Source organism: Diadema setosum, chromosome 5 (genome assembly GCF_964275005.1).
Source record: "Diadema setosum chromosome 5, eeDiaSeto1, whole genome shotgun sequence".
Classification (NCBI taxonomy): domain Eukaryota; kingdom Metazoa; phylum Echinodermata; class Echinoidea; order Diadematoida; family Diadematidae; genus Diadema; species Diadema setosum.
Genome location: NC_092689.1, coordinates 17,403,012 through 17,424,171, shown reverse-complemented (window position 1 = coordinate 17,424,171; position 21,160 = coordinate 17,403,012). Strand labels below are relative to the sequence as shown.

Below are 21,160 nucleotides of genomic sequence, written 5' to 3'. Positions count from 1 at the left end.
TCGCACTGCTATTTTCGTAACGGCGATTTCTCCGCTTTGCTGCAATACTTTTTCGAATCGAAGCGACGAAGTTTGATACCAGCCGCTGTAGTGTGCCGTGTGTTGTCTTTTCTAAATATTTGTGTTGTTGGGAGGTGTTGATACTTTGTATTTGTTATTTATTTTTCTTAATGTTGATAGGAAAAGGCTAAAATGGTCCGAGTGATGTCTGATGGTGATGATGATAACTATGCTGGTGTAAAAAGACGGCTTGATACTGTGAATGCTGAGCGTACGTGCCGTTCGTTCCATTTTACTTTCCCTCTTATTCTTTCCCCCTTACTCTTCTTTTCCTTTCCAAGAATGATAAAAAAAAAGAAATTACATACACCTCACAACAAAATAGAACCACGTGCTACCAACCTTCGTAAAGTTAAATCTAAATGTTCAATATCAGCAAAGAATAAGGGGAAAGCACGAATGACAATAAATTAGAGCGAAGAGATTGTTTTACATGCAGTCTCTTCGGCTCGAAGAAACTTGACACCCCACCCCTCTCCCCTTGTGGAAATTTCCACAAAAGCAGGTGCCACACCCAGGTGCGTGCCAGACGGAAGAATGCGCGCACTGGAATAAACAGCGTGTAAATATCATGGAAATATCGATCGAAGAACCAGCTCATTAGTTGAATTAAAGGAATCATTGCAAAGATATCGTGATTCTATAGCCTTTCTTTTGGCGCATAGTAGGAAACATCAAACAGTCGAATATAATATACTTGATCGAATATCTTATGTTCCCTGAACAATAAAAAAAAGATCGATTAATCAGTCAATTAAAAATGCAACTGAGCCAGAAATACTTAAAAGGTCTCGTATGCCCAGAGAAATTCACTTCGAGTAGGTTCAATGAGATGCAGTCATCACCTGGTTAGACAACAAAATCATGACAATTAATTTCAGTTCACGCTCATGATAACTGCTTATTACTTATCAAAGTTTTGGCTATCAACATTCGTTCGTAGGTGTTTTTTGTTTGTTTTGTATGTTTTTCCTCGTGAAAGACGTTTCTTCGTATCGAACGTAGACTGCATGTTTACCGTTTATCCAAACAGTAGGCGCCTAGGCGTACTTTCTGAATATATTCAGAAATTTCTATCAACATTTTAAATATATTACAAGACTCCCAAATACCAGTTGAAAAAAATTAAGAAATCGAATTTTTTAGATATGAACAACAACAACAACAAAAAAAAAAAAAAAAATGCGTAGGAAAAAACCACTTCAACCTCGAATGACTTCGAATTTCTCTAAACCGTTCCCTAGTTCATGGACATCCCATAGAAACGCGTGTTTTGATATACACGTTGCTATGGCAAACTATCTAGTTTCGCGAAACTACGGCCTGGCCACAGTAATTTTTTCCGTAACCTCCCGCCTCCCCTTCCCCGATTCGAAAACAGCTTGATTGAAGCCCCTGCCTATTTAAACACGAACCTTATTAAACCCAAGTTAGGTACATGGTTTATATGGCTAGTGTTTAAATAGAATTTACTATTTTAAGTTAATGCAGGTTTTAATAGACTCTCAGTAATGTTAGTTCCATAATCGTTTGTATGTGTTTTGGGGCCTGGCCTCTGCCATGCCTCGCCTTCTGTATACGTATGTACACGCGTGTACTGTATGTACGTGTATACATGTACCACAATGGTCGACATCACGCACGTGGTTTTGCTGCAGGTTCCACGGTCGACGGTCGATGCTACACTACAGTGAATGCGATTGAAGGATAGCGAGCTTCGCGATGCCGCGGGCTGTATGTGATGATTTTAATCACAAATCGTGTTTGGTAGTGTGGTTTTGGAGCAAATTTGTACTCAAACTTTCTGAAAAAGACCTTTAGTCTGACATCAGATAGAAAAAGAAGACATACGAGAATGAAGTGAGTATCAGTATGTTATAATAAAACTGATTGAAAATTGTGTCATTTTCGCGTTTCCAGGAGCCGGTGAATTCGGCCGACTCGCGATCGCGAGTTTGTTTTATTCTGTTACGGAGGGATACCATGCCCCATGCAAGAAGCCTCGCAAAATTACATGACGGTCCCATTAACGAACCTTTTGACACACTCTGGTTAAATGACCGACTATGACGCACATAATGGGTCAGTATTGTGACGGACATTTTGCTCCCGTGACGGCACCACGCGTCATCAAATTGGTGGTACTTGACGCGACCATGACGCACATTTCCCGGGGGTCAAGAGGTGCGTCATACAAATGACAGCTGCATAATGCCTCTGGATTTGCATCAGAGTGTAGGATACAGCGAGCGATTAGCAGCCACAGTTGGAACACAATATTGAAACATCAGTTGGATTATAATGTGACAGGAACACTTGTCGTTCGCTGTGCCCGTATGATTGATGTGTTCATGTCAGTAAACCCATTTGTCAAAAAAAAAGTGAAAAATGTCGAGGGACTTGTAAATCATGATCCATAATTTCATTTATGATATCATGAACTTTGGTGATGTTCATTGAGTTTAGTGGAGTGAACCAGACTTGAAACCCTTGGAGGTATGAAAAAAAGAGAGCTATAAAATATCTTGTTTTTTCCCCTGTAAGAATCTATGCAGGGGGTGAGACAAAAAGGCTAGAAGTCACAAATTACGGATGCCCAGAGCCCACCTTGCTGTAAATCCCTGCTTTAGAACCGTTGTGTATTTCTGGCTAGTGTATCGCAAGAAATGATATATGAACAGAAACAATGCTCATGACATCATGTAATTGTTCCACTCCCCGATCCGTTTCAAATTGTCTTGTTTACGTGAACCAAGTACACGCAAACTTTGAAAGCATAAACCCAATACCTCATACCAGGGGGGAAAGCAGAAGAAAAAAAGGGGGAGGGGGAGTGGACCTGGCCCCTCTGCCATTTCAAACGACCCCACCATCAGCTACCAGTTTACTTGACATTGGACCCCTCACAGGGCCCAGGGGTGCAGTTTTGCACCTCCTGTTGATTCAAGGCTCCCAGCCGCCTGTGGATGTTATTGTACATCTGTGAAGTTCTGGCACTTCGAAGGGATTAGGTAGAGGCAGGGAAGGATTTGAAATGTCTGTCAAACAGGCTTTCCTATTTTCTTCCCAAAAAAAAAAGTATGTGAGCAAAAATTTGGGAAATTTGATGAAAGGAAAATTACTTCTAAGATTTATATGTGAAATATTAATACCATTTGCAGGAAATTTGTCATTTGCTTGAGAAATTTCACAGTGAATTCATTGCCAAAATGCCATTAGCAACTTTGTAAGTAAAAAAAAAAAAGATCACGACGTTCATGATATCGTCATTGACATCAATTAATATTTCATCAAGTTTGCGAGATAGATGTGAGAATTATCGACAAGTACATACCTGTTTTCATTTTCATGTTAATTCTATTGGTATCAGGCATTATATTTTATCGAAATATAAATAGACTATCTCTTTTAGTTCGTCCAGGAAACATGCAGGATCATGTATCTTGATGTTGAAATGGTGGAACAAACCGGAACTCCAGATAGACAGACGTATGCCACTGCTCTTTGTTGCTGAAGCAACCTTGTGGTGCAATATTTCTTGTGATTAAACCAGTCACATTTTAGTTGCAGGATGATATGAATGAGTTCATTTGAATTGTTTTGGCCATAATTGCATTTTTTTTTTTTTTTTTTTTTTGGGGGGGGGGGGGTGACAAACCTTCAATGGTATTTGCATCTTGGTCCTCAGTGATATAGTACCTTCCCTCTTTCTCCATACCTCTACCCCATCCATCTCTCTGACTGTACGGACAATTGCCTGCCGTGGAAATAGAGTGTGAAGTTGAGGGGTGGAATGGGGACTAGGCTGAACTTCACCTTGCAGACATTAAACCATACAATTAGACATCCCTGGATGAAAGTCCCCCATACCCCCTCCCCCCCCAAAAAAAAAAAAAAAAAAAAATACAGGGAGAGGAAGTCATTCGTACCCCTCACAGGCCATTCCTCTTTGCCCAAATCACCAGGCACAGCCATATTTCATCGCTGGCCATTCACAGGGGTGGAGACCTGTTATTTTGGTCTATTTCTCCTCTTCGGTTGGATGTGCAGAGGGTAGCAGAGGCAAGTTCGTTGGTAAGGGAGCAGGAAATTACCCCTATTTAGACCTAACTGCTCCCGTATCCCCCTCGCCACCCCTGGGCTTGGGTGATAAGTGAGTCGCACCCATTCAACAAAACAAATTCTGCTGTATGATTCGTCTTCTTTTTGTTCCTTTTTTTTTTACCTCCTAAATTGAAAGTGGTGCATTATCTTTGGATGTGATGTCACTCAGCACTCAGCTTACTCTTCACACTTTATACAGGACAGGGGGGATGTAACTCCACCCCAGCTTACCTGCGGATTAACCCATCTTCATTTTTTTTTTCTGACCCAAGCATCTCTTTCAGTCATAGAATATGATAATTAGACCTGAATTATGCAATGAGAGATTATTATGGCGGTGGTAAATCATGAAATCATTATCATTGAACTGTCCTAGTTTAATTTGGCTCTTTGCAAACCTACAGCAGTAAAGCAAAAAAAAAAAAAAAAAAAAAAAAGACCAGATAGAACAGCATGGGGGGGGGGGGGAGGGACAATGAACATCTGGAAGGTTGGGACAGTGATAAACTAATCAGAAAGATTACTGTTGTCACAGTCAGTTTTCTCAGCAACAAACAATCATTAGGGGCAATTTACTAGCATGTCAAGTCCGGTAATGTACCTAATGTGTCTGATGAAGTTGATGACACGTGCCGAAGAAGAGTTGGTTTCACTGGAGGGTACAGTATGCAAAGACGATTATGGTATTCAGATTTCTTTTGCACATTAATTCAGTGTTGTTAGAATAACAGATAAAGGCAAAACATGATCATTATTAACCCATTGAAGATGAGTCCTGAGTATACTCGTGCAGGTGTCTGTGAAAATGCGTGTTGTAGCAAAATCGGTCCATCCTCATCGGGTTAAGTTTGAAAGATAGATTTTTCAGGCGCACAAAAGACAATTGAAAGTGATTGGTTATTCTGATGATGTTTTTTCTCATCTTATTTTTTTTTCTTTTAGAGCTTTGTTGTAAAACTATGAATCTTGTTACCAACTGATGTGTTTGTTACACACAAAAAAAGTAGGTTTGATGTGAACTTTCCCAGCAACCTGATGAGAACTGGATAGCACATGCTTGAAGTTTGAATGTTTGAACAATAGTTGTGGACTGCATGTAATTGATGTATGTCATTCTAGATGCAATCTTCCACCTTGAATGAATTGCAACTTTCTGTGAACCTAATACCCATATCCTCAGCACTTTTAGTGTTAAAGGGACTGTACAGTACTGGTTGAGGTGAGGATTCCTTTTGAACATTCCTAAGTGATATAATGAGAAACCCCTTATGAAATATGAAAGTGCATGTAATTTGTTATTTTAAGAAGGATTCAACGTTTATTTGATGAAAATCGGTTTACAAATGGCTGAGATATCAAAAAAGTGATGATAATAATAAAAGGTCACAGGCCACACCTTTTATTAGGATCTCTTTGTTTCACCTTGTTTTTGGATATCAGCCATTTCAAAACCAATTTTCATCAAATAAACTTTTGATACCCCTTAGAATTGCATGTTCTTTGACATCTCATAGAGTGGTTTCTGAATATCTCACAAAACATTAAAAGCTAAATCCTCACCTCAACCAGAACTGTACACACTCTTTATTATGTGAATTATCATGGTAACAGAGAGGTACAGAAGATTAATTTGTCATCCAATACATTTCACAGTTATTGCAACTTTCTTAGAAGATAATAGCAATATCATTGTCTAGTTAACTTTGCATCATATGGATGAGTCACTATGGTTACAGAGGTGCAGTACATAGACTAAGTTTAAGATGGAATACTGATGCTTTTTATATTGCCCGTAAGGAAAGACAAGTCTCGATATATGACAGTGATTATTTAGTGATTTGAAGTTGGATTGCCTCAAAATATCAATAAAGAAGAAAACACTGCATATGCTCCAGTTTATATTTTGTATCCCTGTACAAGTGAGGACTTGCAAGCTTTGTAGCGTAGTGGACCATATGTCTCACATACAGAAATATGTCCTCATTTGTAAGGTCGTTATCAAGGGCATACAACTGTTCTAGTAGTATTAAAGGGATACTATAGTAGAGAGAATTAAGCGTTTCACTTTTTGTGAGATACTTAGAAACCACTTTATGAGATGTTAAAAACATAAACTTCTAAGAGGAATGTTCTAAGAAGAGTGTTTATTTCATGAAACTGCTAAAACAACGTAAAACAAAGCAACCCTAATTAAAGGTGGGTCACACCTTTTTATTAAAAATTGCTTTGTTTTTGACCTCTCAGCCACTTCAAAACCAAATTTGAACAAATAAACTTTTAATTCCTCTTAGTATTAGATGCTCTTTCATATTTTGTATTAAAGAGGTTTCTCATTAGCTTAGAAAATTCATCACCAAAGAACGTAAACCTCAAGCCCCATTTCAATCGAAACCATACCATGCCTAATAATGTTTGCTGTTACAATCATGCTGAGAGAATCCTTTGTCTCCAGGATGCACAACTCCAAGTGTATTAAAGGGATGGTACAGTATTGATGGAGATGAGAATTGGGCTTTTAACTTTTTGCGAGATACCAAGAAAACACTTATGATATAGTACAGAGCATACCATTTTAAGAGGAATTCAAAGTTTATTTGATGAAAATCGGGTTTGGAATGACTGAAACATCCAAAAACAAAGTAAAACAAAGCGATCGTAATAAAACGTGGGTCCCACACTTTATTAAAATTGCTCTTTTTTTGGATATCTCGGCCATTTCAAAACCAATTTTCATCAAATAATCATTGGAATTCCTCATAGAATTACATGCTCTTTCATAATTCATAAGAGGTTTCTCATTATCTCATCAAAAAATGTTAGAAACCTGAAATTAGGTCTCAACCAAAACTGTATGATCCCTTTAAAGTCCTATGTGTCTGCATGCACATGTGTGTGTGTGTGTGTGTGTGTGTGTGTGTGTGTGTGTGTGCTGGGGGCAAGCTTTTTGGGAAAGAAGAGTTTACACTGATGACATTTGTGGGGCAAGAATCACTCTGCTCATTAGCTGCTCATCCCAGCTTGAGTAGTGACCACAAAGTATGTCCATGTCTCTTTTTTAATGAGCTATTAACCTAGAGAATTTTTGGTTGGTTGGGGTTTTCCGTGTAACATAAACAATGGTATGGTTAAAATGATGCATACCTTTAAAATATCCATTGATGGTAGCAAGCTGCATGCAACTACTTAGCCTTGGCACAAGACCCACATTGCTATTTTTTATGATGTCATCTTCAAACAAATAGAACAGACCTGCAGCAAGTGCTATGCCAATCATACTGATACTTCAGCCACATATGAAATACAAGTTGAAAGAGTTGTTCAGTCATGTGACATCTGGATGCATGCCGATTCTTTGCGTAATCCCAAAGTTTCCATGATCAGCCATTCTAATCTGAAAAGAGCAAGATCTGGAGTGATTTATTGGGAGACACTCTGAAGAATTTGAGACCAAAATGAGTTTGCTCCATTCTTGTCAGGTTGAGATATTTGTTATCAAAGCTGCTAAAAAGAAAAGAAAAGAAAGTACTGAGAATATATGGGATATTTTTAGTCATAGCTTCAAGAAAATTCCCAGTCATGTTACAAGTGAGGTAACACTGGAAAAGTTTTATTTTGCTTTATCTGATGATAAACTTACTTTAAGATGTTTAAAAATGGTGCTTAGCCCATTTTGTGATCAAACTTTTTAATTGTTTGCCATATGTATGTAACTTTTTTGAATAACTATAAAGCAACATTGTAATCACCCAGTGTTGATTAACTTCAATCTCTTGCTAAAATCTGTCACAGCCTTGAACATCGCAATTGGCACCATCTCAACGCTGACTGCATTTGTGGAATGGTGTACTTTAGACTGAGAGCAGACCTCAACAATTCCAGGCAGTGGTGATGGGGGGGGGGGGGGGGAGGGTCTGGATGGCAAAGACTATGCACTGTTATCACATGCATTAGCCGGCTAATTATTTATTTCTTCAAGAAAAGTAGAGCCAGGGCGATCACAATCCTCATTAGCAGCCTGACGGCAGAACTACAAATAAGCAGGCCCCAGCAGTAGCCTTGGACTTGGAGCAAAGATCGTTGCACGGAGCCGAAATAGATGCACTCCCCTGTCACTCCCTTCTTTGACCCAATACCAAGCCTTGTTTTGCAGACACCATAGATGTGATTGTGCGACAATGTTTAAAGTTAGTCTAGATATTTTGTATTATGTGCAAAGCTTCATGGTGCTGTAGAACCAGAAATTTTTGCAAGCATGAAACTCGCAAATTTCATGATGAGCTAAAAGATTCACGAAAGTAAAATGCACACTTAAGTTTTTGTCTACGCATTAATCTATACATTGAATTCCAGTGCCATGTTGCAAAAGTTTAATGCAGCGAATGTTTCTGATTTTACAGTACCCCGCACCTAAAAGTATTTGGTGATTACTGTAAGAAATATGTACTTGCAAAAAGGAATGGCATATGAATCTCTCTTTGTTGTTTTGTTTTGTTTTGTTTTGTTCTGTCTTTTATTGCTTACTGTCTGTCAGTCTTTTGTGCAAGAGAGGGAGGGGAGAGAGAAGAGAAAGAAAGAGATAGTAGGGGGATGAGAGATTGTATTGGAGCAGTGGTGCAGAAAATTATCTTGACGCCTCTGTATTAGGAGCTTCACACAATACCATTGGATATGGTACTGTAATATGAAATTTATTTTAAAGGCTAATGTTAAAGTTCCTGACAGCATCTCACATTTGTCAAACTACCCAAGCATCATAGAGGGTTGCTTCTAAAATTTGACTTTCAACAAATGTTTTTTCACTACTTCAAACATTTATAGTTTCTTTTTTATTTGAAGGAAGAATTCTATATAAAGAAGTCTTAACCCGTTGAGGATGAGTCCCGAGTATACTCGGGCAAGCGTCTTTCGGAAATGCGTGTTGTAGCAGACTCAAACCATCCTCAACCGGTTAAAAACTACTGCTGAAATAAAACATGGATTACCCATAAATGCCATAATGTCACAAGTTTATGTTGCATTTGTTATTGCAGTATGTCAGTGGGCCCTGGTCTGCATGCTTACTCTTCTGTTGAAATTTTACTGAAAAAAAATGCTTTGTTATGAAACGGGGAAAAAAAATGTGCATGTATGAATCAAAAAGTGAAACAAGCCAGACATCTTGTCATAACTGAGGATTTGTGGAGCCAAGTTGGACTTCATACATCCCTTTCTTAGTCTCCTCTTAAAGGCTTTGATGGAAATTTACCTTAAAGGTGCATAGTCCCAGTAGTGTAGAGGGGGCTGTTGATGATACTGCCGATCACCGCTAGCATTGATATGAAGATTGCCGAAGTTGAGCTGTCATCAAGAGTAAAGCGCGCAGGTGTTGCTAAGTAACGTTTCCTTCGTTGTCTTCTCTGCGCATTACGCAGTCTGTAGTAATGCCAGGGTGCATGCATATGTGCTTCTTATTATGACATCACAAAAGAAGTTTGCTAAAGCTGTCATCCCCCTCAGCCGAATCATGAGCCGAACTGTGATTGGACCACTGACTACAGTGGATCGGACTTCTTCGGACTCGGGGGAAGTGGGCCACAGCGTAAGCGCCAAAGAGGAGTCAATAGCATAGGTCTCTATAGGAAACTTGCGCCGTGCGCCCGCGTACGCATTTGACTAAAACACCGGGACCATGCACCTTTAAACTGTCATTGGTGGATGAACAGGGCTGAGTGGCTAGACCCTGGAACTGGAACACTCATATTATAGGTGGTCACTATGAAAAGTAAATTCAGGTCAAATTTTGACCTGAGAGGGAGTCTAGTCTCTCATCTGCTCCAAATTAAGAAGTTGATATTTTGGGGGAAGGGATGTTGCTACAGCTGTGTCTTATTCCACTGTTCCATTCATCGCCAGGCTTAGCATTTTTTCTTTTGACAAATTTTACTGCTACTTGCACATGAGATAATGTTCAGATAAACTCTCAGCTGTGAAAGTCCTTGAAGGCTTGGAAGTAGATCATGTCCAATCAGTTTTTTTTTTTTCAATTTTGACAATTTCTGATGTTGTGTCAATTTAAGATTGCAATTAACCCCGTAAAAATTACTTTCCTCAGTAAGCAGCAGGATTTGTACTCAAAGTATGAATTATTGTTATAATATTTTTGCTTTCTTTCAATATAGAATTCTCACTGGCATAGAAAAAAAAATCCATTTGTTGAGTGGTTTTTAACGTGAGTTGATAAAGCCAAAACAGCTGGTATTGTAAGTACAAACAGGAAGTTACACATTTTCAACCGCCTTTTAGTAAACATACGTGCTTTCTGCAGATTTTGCAGTATGGGTCATGGGAATGGAAGGGTTAATGCCCCATCACCATGGTTACGGGGCCTTGCCTCACAGGATGCAGGATGACCCCTGGTCTCCTCCAAAGTTCACCCACTTCCTGTCCTCCTTGGGCCCTTCAAGGAATCATATCCCCAGGAATGACCACCAAGATTCCGCGCAGAGAGAAAGAGAGAGAGAGAGAAAATATTTAAACTCTTGTTTATTTGCTCAGCATACTTCCTTGGCCCAGAAGAGTTTTCATAGAGATTACACATGACATATAGAAGAAGCGCCTTGTCTTTGATTTTGAGGTGGACAGTTTCATAACTGTATGATATAAATGGTGGAGGTCGATATTCTGGTGTCCTACTGGAGGCATGAGAAATGGCCACAGCAAGTTTTGACACTGACTTTAATATCTAGGGCTTACTCTTTGCAATAGGGGATCATGATTATTATTATTATTTTTTAATCAGTGATAATCTTTGCTTTGGTTTATTTTTCAATTGGTAAAGCATTGATATTGAAAGGATAATCGTAATGCAAAAACAGAATCATAGGTGGTTAAAATGAAGCTTGATGATGATGATGATGATGACGATGATGAATAGGAGCAAGTGAAATGCAAGTATTTTTTTTTTACCCCCTGCCTGTACATTTTTTGGTGTCGGCTCTATATCAAATCTTGTCTGCAATACTTCTTATTTTTAAATCCATGATTGTATCTTATCCTCCCGTGGAAACAGTGGTAGTTATTAGTTGTCATTAGGCACAATCAGACTGGCAAAAGTCTTCGCGATCTTTTGTTGTCCAGTCACACTGGGAAAAGGTCATGAAGTTTGGTGGGAGCGACATAGGGGGAAATATCTCTAGTTGGAGTGGGAAGTTTTGCAAGAAGTTTTGCGGGAAGTTGTGAGGTCACACTGGCAAAACTGAGAGATCTTAAAGGTTGTGATCTTTAATTTCTCAATCTGCACCTAGGGAGAGACAATGTAGTTTTCACAGGGGGAAATTTCTAGGAGCTCATTTGAAGTGTAACATACAGCGTAAATACATAAAATATGTCTACCAATGAATAGTTCATAGTAACTTTTACAGAATTTCAATATATTCAAGAAACATGATTTCAATTAGGTCACTGGACTAAATCCTTGAAAGATTGTTAGGCATGAAAAATCATATTGATAGGAAATTGTGAGTCTCCTGTTTGTTTGTAGTAAAAACTAATGAAGCTGTTGTATGACAATAACTGTGGACAGCGCATAGCTCAATAGTTAGTCATTTCAGCGGAAGACAAGAGTTTGCGTTGAATGAACTAGCTTTGAGGTATGGACTCTTAAACTGACCCAAGGTAGTGAAGGGTTTTTAGGCTAGCTTCTCCTCCTCTAGTGCTGTACTTTGGAAAACTGGGTTGTTTGTTTTTCTCCAGGCTGTAGTTTTTGCAGTCAAAATATTGTGGTGAAACGTCCAGAAAATAAGACATGAAGCTGAGTGATAGCCACTGCAAAAAGGAAAGGTTCTTTTTTGAAGACTTCCTTTCTTCTTCTTCTTCCATTTTTTCTTTGGGTGCATGTGTGTGTGTGGGGGGGGGGGCATGTATCATTTTATCAAATGCATTTAAGAGTCCATTGTTTTGTCTTTTAGAAAACCCTTTTGAAGAGTATAATGTAACCTTTTAACAGTTAACTGTGGTTCAGATCGAGAGGCACAGGAAGTATGAGCTGGATAGAGTAAGCAGACAATTCTAAACAATTTGACAACTTTGTCAATATCAACAAGTTTTCTGATTTATTGTCTTACAGTGATGTTAGTGATGATGACAAAAATGCCACAGAAATGATGAAGATGATAATGATAATGATAATATAGGTAAAAGAAACAGTTTTTGATCAAATGTTCAAAATAGATGGACACTGTAATTTTCTTTACATATACTTCAAGAGAGACATTGTAATTCCCACAAAAGCATACAAGAAAATATCCTGCATTTTATAATTATATGTGTTGATATAGGATGCCATATGAGTGTCAGATGGCTTAATTTTCTTTGGATTATCATAAACTGCTTTTGCTTATATAAGAAACAACTTATTCAAAATGGTGGTATTCTTATGACTTTCCATAAACTATTCGTAATTGCATAGTATGGTAGTAGAATTTAGACACTGGAGAAAAATAAACGCTTAAATGATTTGATTAATGAATGCAGTTGATTGCTTTCAAAGGGAGCTGTTTTTTAATTGTAAATTTGATTTTTGATCTACTAGAGGTACCAAGTTCTCATAAATTGTTCTGGTAAAAGTTAGGACAGTTTGATCTCAACAAAACACAATGATAAATTTTTATATTCTTTCTTCCCCTTGTTTGCGTCTTTGAATCACACACACAGCTCACTCATCACCAAACACAGAGATTTATAAGTGGAATTGGACAACTCAAAAAAGATGAACGTTGCCCAGGCTGCGCTCATCTCATCCCCCATCTGGTGCCTTCCTAGGACGGATGTAAACATGAATAGAAAACAAATCAAAAAGTGGACAATCTCTCCATCATCCGCCCTTTTCGCAATTTTTTTCCCCCAAAACTGCGACTAGTTGAAAGGTTGATAGTCGGCAAACAAACAGGGCTCAAGCTCTCTCTTCAAGTTTACGGCTATGTCAAAATAATTCATCACAAAATCACGTTCAGGAGGGCTGGGGGGTTTTGAAATATTTTGAGCCAATGAAGCTTTCCTCTTATGAAAAAAGTTTTTGTAGTGAGTGTACATTGGCATGAGTCCTGCTTGTGGACAGTCGATAGAAGTTCATCCTTTGTTCTTAAAGCAAATCCGAGGATGTAAATTATTACTTAAAAGATGGAACAGATCTGGTGTGAAATGTATAAACATCAGAAGAATCAATATACAGGAGAGTAAATACTGATAGCTTGATGTCGTAAGGACTATTCACTAAATTCTCATTGTTATCCAAGTTGTGGCCAAAAGAGCAAATGGAGTGTGCCTTTGTGAGGCGATCACAACTCTTAGCATACCATCTAGTTGTGGCCCAAACTTGTCCAAGGGTAATCACCAGTTACAAACTATTTCTTGCTTGTAGTGGAAAAGAAGGAGGAGGAGGGAGTGTGCATTATTTAAGACCTTCTCTTTCTGTAGTAAATGACAAAAGGAAGAAAACAGAAATTTTCAACAAAAGATGTGTTATTTATCGCAACAAGATTCAATCATTGTGGAGCTGTAGCTGCTAGAAATACTGAGGATAGAAAGTATGCACAGTTAAATCCAAATTTAATGAGATGATCAGGACAATGAGAATTTTCTTATTTTAAGGAAAACTTATTAGGAATGAACAAAGTGAACAACGGAAGTAATGACAGTTTCACAGGTACAGTCTCCCCGTACCAATCAGATCTTCTTGTATCCATATTCGCTGTAACTAGGTTTGCCTGTATCGCCATTCCAAGTATGGCCAATTCTCTCTTATCCTCTTATACCCCTATTAGGACTCCCCAAAAACACGGCACAACCTCTAGAGGGTGTGTCATGTTTACCTCAGATGATGGGGACTCTTAATGGTCATGGCACAAAGCATGAGCCTGGGGTGAGTCTTGTATAAGTCTGAGGTAAAGATCACACTAGATAGCCCAGGGTGAGTCTAGCACAACCTCCGAAAGTTGTGCTAAGTCTGAGGTAAAGATCACACTAGATAGCCCAGGATGAGTCTAGCACAACCTCCGAAAGTTGTGCTAAGTCTGAGGTAAAGATCACACTAGATAGCCCAGGGTGAGTCTAGCACAACCTCCAGAAGTTGTGCTAAGTCTGAGGTAAAGATCACACTAGATAGCCCAGTGTGAGTCTAGCACAACCTCCGGAAGTTGTGCTACGTCTGAGGTAAAGATCACACTAGATAGCCCAGGGTGAGTTTAGCACAACCTCCAGAAGTTGTGCTAAGTCTGAGGTAAAGATCACGCTAGATAGCCTAGCGTGAGCCTCGACTCGTGCTAGATGAGGGTACTCAGCGTGCATACAGTCTTGGCGTGAATACGGCACATACTTTCGGTGACCTCGGCTGTTTGTGCTGGAGTGCATGTGCGCACAAGAAAGTGCCCACCTCTCTTGAGGAGAAATGCGTGACCAGTAGTTTCCATAGTAACATATGCTGACCTTGTACTAGATGACCAGGGAACTTTAAAAAGCTTCTCTCTCACCCTCCTCATGTGAAAATTTCCACTTTTTCAGGTTTTACTTTTAACCTCTGCTGGATTGATCCGAACTAAATAATTTGTTATTGGTGTTGTCAGTTTATGGAAGTTCACTGATGGATGGAACTGATACCAATATGACAAAGGGGTTTAGCTCCATCCAAGTCAATTAAGTTTGTTGAGGTGTTTGTATGTATTTCTGTTGTTGTGTTCTGTCAGTCTGTCAGTGCTCTGCAAGACTTGTTTTCATGCTTTGTCTCATGTTTCTTCTGCCTGGTTCAAACAACTCTGGGAAATCATAAAGAACAGAATTTACAAGTTTTTTGTCTTGTCTAGACAAATATTTTGTCAAGCAAATGCAATGACCTCTTATAAACTGTACTGGCGAGGCTGTGCATAATGCTTCTTGCCTCTCAGTAGCCAGGGGAAAGATATATGGCTGCCCAGCATGGCAAAAACTGATTTAGGTTATGACGATTGTCAACCAGTAGATGAAATATCCACTGTCGCATGTCACGTTGCGTGCATAATTCATATCTCCTGCTGGTGTTATTCCAAGTTTAAGTGTGTGCATGTCTGCATGATAAATCTCTCAGAAATTTTCTGCTTGAGTAGATTTTTGCCGAGCCCAGTCAACTTTATGATAGAAGCGTGGAGATGTATCATATCATGTTTCCCTTTCTTCACTATGTGACTCTCAGGTTTCCAACAACCCCATCTCCTTCTTCCATCAGAAAAAAACAGGATGACTTTGGGGAGGGAATGAAATCTATATGACTTGGAAATTTGACCAGATCATCATCATCATCAGGATTGTCATGTAAATCATTCAAATCTCATAGGACACTGATAACAAGCTACAGGAGAAACAAATTGTCATTATGAAGGAGGTGCACTATCTAGATTACTACTTAATATATATATTTTGCACATTATTGTCGAGAAGTTCATCTGTGCCAAAATGAAGGTCATTGATAGATGCCCCATAATGTTTAACATTTTATGTTAGGCAGGATTCCAATATTGAACCAAAAAAAAAAATGATAAACATATCAAGTACATTTATATCATCTTTGATTTATGACTTCAAAAGACATGATATGAGACAATTTTGGCGTAAACCAAATTCAAACTGTGTGCAGTGCTCAAAAGATTGTCAAAAAATCTTTTGAATTTCTTCAGTCTGTTTTTGTCCTATTGGGACTTGACGGCATTTGAATATGACTTGGTAAAAAAAAACACCACCATTTAATAGTCATCAAATTCTAACTTCTTATCCATCTACTTGTGAAAGTTGTATCTGAAGTGGGAGATTCATGGGGGTTAGGGGATGGATGCATTAAAGCCTTTCATTACACAAGCAGAGCATATGTGTCATATCCGAGTGTAATAAAGTAAAGAGATGAAATAAATAGTGCAATTTGTCATCTACATACGATGTAAGGTGACCTAAAGGTCATTTGCTAATGAGGCACATCAGATGCCAGATTTTATGAGAAGTATTGACATGTTCATAACCATGTTTATAAGTTTACTTCTGCCATGTAGTCCATACAATTCAATTTTTTAATGTACTGTCCATATGCAGCTTATTGTGTCTGTAGTGACCAAGGAAATCATGTTCTTTTGACATATAAAGGTACTACCAATGATTAGCAATTATGCTGCTGCCAGTTTTCCACTTGCCAGTTATTGTGATTGAATAAGTTTGTACATTATGCTTTAGGTCCCCTCATGAAATATGCCCATATGGGTCACATATTTTTAGAGTTGAGGAATAGATCTATCATTCGTTCATTCATTCATTCATTCATTCATTCAAGAAATTAGCGAGAGGGGTCATACTATTGATGACTGTCACACCCTGACCATAATGGGACTCTATGAACTTTTAGGGGGTTATTGTGGCTTTGTCATTATAATGTTTTCATATTTGTCCATTCAATATGCTTAAGTGATATAAGCACAGAAATATATCAAAAGAAACATTTGACAAGGGAGAAAATCTTGCAACCATTAGATGAATGACTTGTATGTTTCTGTAGACAGATGTTCACATTCCCCAAATAATCAATCCTGCTAGTTCAAGCCCTTCTGGGAGGATGAAACCTGTATTTATTTTGTCTAGGCTTGCTGCTAGTAGAGTCTTTAGGAAGGTCAGGTCTTACAGATTTATTAACTAGTGCTAAGTGGTGTGCAAGAGTTCCTGGGTAGCACGTTTAATGACCCCAGTGCGAGGCCCGAGTTTTGAGAATTTGTCACGCACTGAGGAAAATTATGACTTGCGTGACATGGTTGAGGGTTACTAAATCTTAAGCAAGAATCCTCCAAGGGGGCTGTGATCGGTTATCTGGTCACATGATACTGTGTGAGTTGGTAGTCAATATCCAGGTACTGTTCAAGTGATGTAGAGATGTGCTCATCACTCGTTTGCTCTGCATTAATCATCTTTCCAGCATGTTTGCAACTCGAAACATCTCCCCTTTTCCTGCATCCATCAATGTAGTGAGAGTTCAAGTGAGAGCATTCCATGGACCCCTAGACTAGTAGGTCCTCAGTTCAATTCCTGCCCAGTGCCTGCATTCTTAGAAAAGGTATTTTCCCCATGATCAATGATGTCCCTCTTGACTCTGGAGTGAAAATGAGTAGCCAGTGATGCTGGGGTAATGACATTCCTTGGGTCCCATGGAAGAGCTGTGGTAACAGTAAATGGGCAGTGAAGGAGAATGCACTACAATCATCATTACTGCTGAAACTATAATTTCCTGAACTTGCAAAAAAGAAGAAGATATTTCAAGAGCAAAAGAGGTCTATTCCAGCTACTGGAGAAGATCAGCTGTTCCCTCCCCCTATAGTTGTAGTTGTCCAGGATCAGTACCCTCTTTCGTGACAGCAAGGGAGAACTGTCAACTTGGATAACACCACATCAGAACCCTTCAGAAATCAGGATGAGAGGCATATAAATCAAGACTTGACTTGGTAAATGCTTCCTCTTTAACAATGAAAATGGCTAGTGTGGATTCTGCGCAAGGTCTCGAGCTGTCTGTATAGGGATAGTATGAGACTGACACAACTCAAGGGCAAGACCCCTGTCTGCTTAATTGTCTACAAGAGATTCTCTTCTCTGTAGTTGATGCAGTCAAACCTTTTATATGGGAGGTGATCTCAAGCAACAGAAGAACAGGATGAGTGATCCTTGTAAGGAGTTTGGGCAGTGATCATCACAAAGACAGCAAATTTTATTGGTCTGGATGTTCTTGCAACCCCATCAATCAGCATATACAGCAAGGAGCTCAGGATCACTGACCGCACTTCATTTACCGAGGTCCAAGAATTGCCAGCAACCTGTAGCTTGATGCAGGAACCTCTGAATGCCCTGACAAACCTCTGTCTTCGTAGCAAGGCTGAGTAGGAGAGTAAGGAACAACAACCACGTGATGCATGTGATGGTGAAAACTCATCTCAATGTGTACCAGGCATGTATCCTCAATACCCTCCAATGTGACAAGTCCTGGACCCTGGGTGCATTCCCAGGAACCTTCTGTATAGGGGGAGCTGACCAAGGGATTGCCCAGTATGTTGCACACAGAAGGTCTCCAAGAACTGCTCTTGAAAGACATTGATACTATCAGTTAGAACCAGTTAGAACAGGATAAGCTTACAGATTTGACCCTAAAACTGCTCTGATTCCACCATAGTTGTTGATGCTGAGCTGTGTGTGATGAAATCAGGAAAGGTTAGGGAAGGTGGAAAACATTCAGCTTGAGGATCTGAGTTAGCAGAGATGAAGGAGACAGCAGAGTTATACCCCATTTAGAGTCCCTCAAGTCAAGGCACAACCTTCGAAAGATGTTCCATATTCACAAGAGACGTTTCAAGAGAGATGTTTTGTGTTCAAAAGAGATGCTCCATGTTCAACCAAGACGATGGCGACTCTTAAAGGGTCATGGCACAAAGTGTCTCAGTGAGTCTGGGATGACTCTGAGGTAAAAATCGCACAAGACAGCCTAGTGCAAGTTTAGCACAACCTCCTAGAGTTGTGCTAGATGCGTGCTAGATGAGGGGACTCTGAACAGTCTCTGGGGTGAACATGCCATGCACTTCCAGTGACTAGCACTGTGTGTTATGGAGTGGGCATATGTGCACAGGAGAAACTGCCACCTCTCTTGAGGACGCTCTCGTGCCCACTGGTTTCCATAGAAACGCATGCTGACCTTGTGCTGGACAACCAGTTGACTCTGAACTGGAAAGCCACGATCATTTCTCTCTGTCCTTCTATCTATATCTTTCTCTCTCTCTCTCTCTCTCTCTCCCTGTCTCTCTCCCTTCCTCACTCTCAACCACCATGGTATCCAGACAACATGAATATCATTTTTGGCCTTTTCTAGCCACCTGTATTTCCATCTTGCTGGGATGGTTCATTTTACATGAGCTGAAGTCTCAGCTCAGCATGGTGACTGAATTCCTTCCACTATAAGTGCTTTTTCAAACAACACCCTATTTTGCAGAGGTAGAGAGAAAAGAAAGAAACCTGAGGCAAGGAATAGAAAAGAAAATCTCTGGGAGATGGCCCCTGTGGAAATCTGTAACTGGGAGAGAATGGCTACAGTTTCAAACTCCTGGTGTTCCCGGTAGTGCTGCGTGTGTTCTGGCCACAGCTGCATTGCTGGGAGGCAAAGGAATATTAATACAATTTTTCACCTTTAGTTTAACAGTTAACTTAAAGGCAGTTTATAACTGTTTGCAGAAGGGTTTCTGTTCTGGGTTTTTTTTTTTTTCAGCTCTGGCACTGAATTAAGATTTTAAGATGAGATTGCGGCATGGTATCAACAATGCTGTGTATGTTGCAGAGTGTAGACCCATCTTAGCTTTCAAGTTTAGTAGTTGGATGTGCAAGTGTTCCTGAAATATGTGTTAACTTACGGAAGCAATCTGGAGCAATCAAATAGATAGATAGACAGAGAGAGAGAGTGCTGAGGACAGCTTGAGCTGAAAACCTTCAGTGCATTGTTAGTAGGTAAACCCTTTAACTATATGAGTAGCCCTCTAAAATGATCAAACAAATTTTCTCAGAATTAACCCATTGTATTTGGGGCTTCTTTTTTTCAGCTTTAATTACAGCATGTCCCTCTACTTAAGTATAGAACATATCGTTTAATTGGTTGGCAAATTCGTAAATCTTGTCCGTGAAAGCTGATCATATTTCTCACCACTCTTCCACTAAGAATTTTTAGATATGTCAGTTTACATCATATGAATATTATCAAAGTATTTTTGTAATTTTTAAATCTTGTGCACAGCGCAAAGGAGAAGAATTTACTATTGATTGCTTTGTCAAGATCACATACACTGTGTGAGGGAAAGATTCTTTATGAGCAAAAGAAGCTGGCTGCAATTTGTGAGGCAGCCAGGATCGCGTTCTCTCGGCTCTCGCTCTGGGTGGGCGTTCTAGCCCTGGCCTGCTGGAGGCATGCTGCCATCTAGAGGTTTTACATGATTAGTGGCATATAAACACCTTTGGTCTCCTCCCTGGGGAACTGGTGCGAGCCAGGGAGTGCTCAACGCTGTGTCAAAATGTCTTCAGGGCAGGTAAACCATCTCTGGTCTCATTTGCATCAACCCCTTCTCTGGTGGTTTTAGAAAACTTTTCCCCCCTCTGGGGACTTGGAGCTGACTGAGAACCCTAGACACCCTGTTCACATCAATACTCCAAGACAGATGTAATAGAAACACTGACTTTTACTTGCAGAGTAGTGACATGCAACATTTACAATTTCTACAAGGTTAGCTGTGCAGGAAAGTCATAGTTTATGGCTGTAATTTGTATGGGAAAAAAAAGTTAGTGCTTGGAATCTTTATTTCTGAGAATGTAGCAAAATTTTATGTGCACAATTTTGCATTTTAGGAAGTGTGAAATGGGACATTTCAGAAGTGAACTTGACAGTATTGATCAAGTCTCTCAAGACCAGCATCCCAACATGCCACTGACATTGCATGGACACAAAATACCAGTGTTAATGGCAGAGCTAATTGCTTGAGGCTGGCAATTTGTAGCATTAAAGGCCTCCTTTTGCCATGTGTCTTTGTTTTGTACAGGAGAAGGAATTGCAACTTTGATTGCTCATATTTGCGATAAACAGGACAGTGAACCTTAGTATCATGATCGTCAATGACATATTTTTGATCTATGACATGGACAGTTATTTCAGATGGTTGTTGTTGTGTTGTTAATAGATTTTGTGGCGTACAATTTGTGTGCCGAATATTGATGCCATCTACGTGCTTGTGTGCGGGTCTCTGTATCTTTTTGGCCTTCGTTGTTGGTAGCGTACTTTTCATGAGGGGTCCCCGATCCAGCGTCAGTGAAACGTTCCTCTCACTTTATTTCAGATGGCATTAAGCACATCTGTTTTATAGAGAGCTCTGCAATACTTCTGAAGTCAGTTCTTTCACTCAGAGCAGTGAGAGTAATGGCCTGCCCTCTAGTGTCAGGTGTC

At 39.5% G+C, this 21,160-nt stretch overlaps 1 pseudogene; it reads left to right on the top strand.

Moving 5' to 3' along the window:
- Nucleotides 1–21,160, top strand: part of LOC140229157 (uncharacterized) — a 150,718-nt pseudogene that overhangs the window by 128,617 nt on the left and 941 nt on the right.